General features: G+C 30.7%; 1 pseudogene; it reads left to right on the forward strand.

Annotated features, from left to right (window-relative positions):
• The first annotated feature begins 887 nt into the window (after positions 1-887).
• On the forward strand, positions 888-3648 carry LOC129870771 (uncharacterized; annotated as a pseudogene).
• The last annotated feature ends 1815 nt before the right edge of the window (positions 3649-5463 follow it).

Below are 5463 nucleotides of genomic sequence, written 5' to 3' on the forward strand. Positions count from 1 at the left end.
AAAAACAGGTTGAAAAGGTAAAAATTAATCCTGTCACTAATATAGTACAGGCCACTGATAAATTATCTGATCTAGATCCAACTGCTTCAGAAATAGATTTTGATAATGAGGGTATTGATCGAAATAAACTCTGATTTATGATGACACACCAAATAAATTTTAGTCCAGGATCCCTGACAAGTCAACATATTCAGAAAGAATTTCATCAAAGTAAATGGAACAAGTTTAAAACTTGGTTTTTTGAGACTTATAGTCAAAATGGTTTACATAATATTTCCCAAGAATTCTATGAATTTTGTGCACTACATAATAAAATTATGTATTTTGTCCCATGGTTTATAACCACCTATTTACCATTATATGTTAAAGTTCTCGAACAACGAACTTTTAAGGATAGCACTGGTAATATTATTAAGGCTATCTATCCACCTCAAAATCCTTTTATCTTGCCTAATAATACAGGCCTCACCTTTTTAGCTTTTCAAAATTTTATTGAAAATGATGTCGCAAAAATTAGCATAAAGAAAATTAATAATTTAATTGCTCAAAATAACTATTTAAGTCTTTATGTTAAGGTCATTGGTGAACACATTAGTTCTCTTGATGCTAAACTTGAGCAATTAATCTTGCTAGTAAAAATATTAAATAGAAACCAACCTTCTGATATAGCATCCACATAAGAAAACAAGGTCATTTTTCAGACCCCTACTCATATTCAACATCCTATAGAGGTAAAAGATTTTAAATCTAAGTCATTAACCAATTTAGAAGCACTTCTTGAAAAGAAATTAGCAAACTTACATGCCAAACCTATTGGCATGATAGACAACCCTCCAATTGAGGATGATATTTCTGAACTTAAGCCCTTTAAATCCAAAGGTACTAAAATGAATTCTAAATTCAAACCCGGTAGCAGATATGCTACTAAACCCTCTATGCTAACTTATTATTATCCTCGCCCTACTCCTCAAGATGTTCTTATAGAAGAAAGAGATTGGATCCAAACCAACATATCTTATAGTGGTGATCAAATCTATGAATGGAATGTTGATGGCTTAACTGATAGACATGTCTCCATTCTTTTACACAGAATGCTTATGTATGCCACCATTTGTAAGTCTACAAATCACAATGATGACCATACCACTTGTAAAATGATAGTGGCAGGATTTACAGGCCAATTAAGAGGCTGGTGGGATAATTTTTTAACAAATGAAACCCGTTCAACTATCACTTCTTCAATAAAAAGAGAAGTAACAATAGAGGTTGTCATCTCTGAAGAAGGAACATCTCAAAGACCAGTCGAAAATGTTCGACAAGATGTTGTTTATACTTTAGTTTTAACCATATTAGAACACTTTAATGGTAGATTTACCAACCAAAATGAAACTCTTAGAACTCTTCTAAATGGACTTCGGTGTAGACATTTATGTGAATTTAGGTGGTATAAAGACACCTTTTTAAGTCGAGTAATGGACTTACCCAAAAGTATTAATATCCATTGAAAGACTAAGTTCATAGATGGCCTTCCTCTCTTATTTGCAGAAAGAGTTCGAAAAACTCTATGAGGAACTTACTCTGCTATTCCTTATGATGTCTTCACTTATGGCCAGTTAATTGGCACTTGCACGCAAGAAGGATTAAATCTTTACAATGAGCTTAAACTGGCTCAGTAATTAAAGATGAAAAGTAAATCAGAAAAGTCTCAATTAGGAGATTTTTGTACTCAATTTGCTGTTGCGGGCCCTTCTCATAAATCGGGTAAAAAATTAAAAAAGCATCATCGTTCTAAATAAGATAGACCCTATAAATATCGCCGGAGTAAGGAAAAACGTGAGGCAAGAAGAGCTCACCCTAAATCTACTAGATTTACAAAAAATTACTCTAAAAGAGATCTTAGCAAAGTAAAATGTTATGAGTGTGGTCAATATGAGCATATTGCTCCAAATTGTAAATTACAAAAACTTAAAAGCTTAAATCTTGATGAAGATATTCATGATAAAGTTTATGGTCTATTATACACTTCGGGTTCAGAATATGATTATTCCTCTGAGACCGAATCAGGTACTGAAGAATCTGAAAGTGAAATAGCTCTTATTGATTTTTCTGATAATGAGAATGAAGCTTCTTCTAGATGTGGTATTAATTGCACAGATAATAATTGTTCTTGCAAAACTGATGAGTTTTATAAACTACAGTCTTAATTTTAAGATTTGAATATGTATACTATCACTTCTGATAATGTAATTGAACTTCTGAAAGAAATTTCTGATGAAGAAACTAGGAGCAAAATTATTAATATAGCTTCGACAACCAGCTCCTAGTCTAATAAAACTAAAATGAAAAATGATATTGATTCAAAACCATACTCTTTAACAGAAGTTTTGGCTCGTCTTGATACAAAGACTAATACCACTATAAGAGATACTTCATTAGATGATTTAAAATATGAATTTAAAAAAATTAAACAAGAGATTAAATCTCTCAAACAAAGTCAAATTATTCATAATCATAGGATTACTCAATTAGAGAACCTGGAGCAACAAGAATCACCATCTCCTACTAATAAAGGAAAAGGTATTGTAGATGAAAGAGAAAAAATTATAGAAACTCCTAAAGATAACTCATTCTTAGGAATGTTACAGATTGTAACTGCGCATAGATGGTATATTAAATGTACCATTTTAATTAACAATGACTTTACTATTACTAACACAGCTATGATTGACAGCGGAGCAGATGTTAGTTGCATTCAAGAAGTCTTAATCCCTTCTAGATATTTTGAAAAAACAACACATGCGGTTAAATCTGCATCTGGTCATGCTTTAAATATAAAGTATAAACTATCTAATACACATATTTGTCAGAATAAAGTCTGTATTCCTCATTTTTTTCTTATTAGTAAAGGATCAAATGCACCCTCCAATTATTCTTGAAACTCTTTTTATTAATACTATATATCCTTTTTCTAAAATAAATTTTGAAGGATTCACTACTAGCTATGACAATAAGGATATTTCCTTTACCTTTATAACTGAACCAGTAACTCGAAACATTAATGCTTTAATTGAAATGAAACAGAAGTATGTCAATTCTTTACAACTGGAAATTTACAGTTTAAATATTCTAGATACATTGAAACCTACTAAAGTACAAAAAAAGATTAGATTAATCTCTAAACAATTAGCAATTGATGTTTGTGCTGATCATCCTAGTGCTTTCTGGAATAGAAAAAGACATATTGTCACTCTTCCATATGAAGATAATTTCAGTGAAGATAATATTCCCACGAAATCTCAATCCTATCAGATGAATAGTGAGTTAGTAGAATTTTGTAAAAAGGAAATTGATAGCCTTTTACAAAAAGGATTGATAAAACCCTCTAAATCACCATGGTCTTGTACTGCCTTCTATGTTAATAATGCTGCAGAAAAAGAAAGTGGTATACCTAGGTTAGTAATAAATTACAAACCATTAAACAAATATTTAAAATGGATTAGATATCCTATTCCAAATAAAAGAGATTTATTATTCAGATTATATGATGCCAACATTTTCTCAAAATTCGACTTAACGTTAGGATATTGGCAAATTCAGATTTTTAAAGAGCACACTTATAGAACTGCTTTTAATGTTCCTTTTGGGTAATATGAATGGAACGTAATGCCTTTTGGTTTAAAAAATGCCCCATCTGAATTCCAGAAAATAATGAATGATATTTTTAATCCTTATATGGATTTTATCATTGTTTATATTGATGATATTTTAGTCTACTCAAAAACATTCGAGACTCGTATAAAACATCTTGATATCTTTAAAAAAATTGTGATACAAAACGGTTTGGTTATATCTAAACCTAAAATGAGTCTATTTCAAACAGAAGTTAGATTTCTTGGACATAATATTTGTCAAGGTAAAATCGCTCCTATTCAACGGTCAATTGATTTTTCTTCAAAATTTCTCGATATAATCGTAGATAGAACTATGCTTCAAAGATTTTTGAGAAGTTTAAATTATATCTCTCCCTTTTACAAGAATCTATCTAGAGATTTATCACCTTTATATGAAAGATTAAAAAAGAATCATAAACTCCCTTGGACTGATAGTCTAACAGGACTTGTTAAATCAGTTAAACAGCGGGTAAAATCCTTACCTTGTTTAACACTGGCTAACCCAGCTTAGCCAAAAATTATTAAAACGGATGCTTCTAATATTGGTTATGAAGGGATACTTAAGCAAATAAATCCCAACGATAAGCATGAATATCTTATAAGATTTCATTCAGGTAAATGAACCGAGGCCTAACGCAAATATGCAACAGTGGCCCATGAAATGTTATGTATAGTTAAATGTGTTTTAAAATTTCAGGATGATTTATATAATCAAAGATTCTTGATCAAAACAGACGCCCAATTAATAAAATACTTGGATGATGCTTCAAAATTAATATTTGCTAGATGGCAGGCTCAATTAGCCCCATTCGACTTTGATATTCAATATAAAAAGGGAATTGATAATTATAACATCCCCTAAAAACGTTGTATACGATGTTTCAATTCTCGCCTAAACATGATATAGCCTCTGTATTTTGGGCATAACTTTTCATAGTAATATCAAAATTGGGTGATTCAAATTTTTTAGTAACCACAAGATCATTACCTATAACTTTTGTGAAGACCATATTTTATTTTTTGGAGGTTAAATAGGTCAAATAAATTAATTTTTGTAAGGTAGGATGCTGTGATGGAAAGGAGTGTTTATAGAAGAAAAATCATATCTCACTGTAGGTTTATCCAAATTGGTTGATTCTTGAACGATATGAAACTAGACTTCCATATCTACAATTATTATGAGACACTAAATCCTAATAAGGAATTTATCTTATTCAAACGCATCTCCGAAAAAGAGTATTCTGTCAAAGATAACCCATTTCACCTACCATAGAAAGATCTAGATACATTTGACATCACTCATGACATAAATTGTCCTCCATTTAACATCATCCATGACATAAATATATTCTATTAAATTTTCAAATTTTTCTTTATAATTATTTTATTTATTGTTAGGTCCCTCTTTCCCACCTATAAATACCCACCTTATTTCCTTATTTTATTCATCAAGCTTTCTCAAGCAAATCTTCTCTCTATACACTTCTTTACACATTCTCAAATATAGTTTTAGTTCTTAGTAGTGAAGAAATACTATTCTCGTAATTCATATACTCCAGGTAGTACACAAAACGTTCCGACGAGGAGAGAAGCTAGGACTCAAGAGTGTTCATTAAGTCTTTCGGTACCAACTAAAGCTTCGGATTCCAGGTATGTAAGGCTTCAATGAGAGTATTACTTCCACTCTCATGCCTAAATTATTTTAATTATATGATAAACTATATTTATTTTCTTTATGCTTTACTCTAAGTTATGTGGGTATTTATCCATGGGTTCTTCCACCCATGTAGTC

Source organism: Solanum dulcamara, chromosome 2 (assembly GCF_947179165.1).
Source record: "Solanum dulcamara chromosome 2, daSolDulc1.2, whole genome shotgun sequence".
In the NCBI taxonomy this organism is placed as follows: Eukaryota; Viridiplantae; Streptophyta; class Magnoliopsida; order Solanales; family Solanaceae; genus Solanum; species Solanum dulcamara.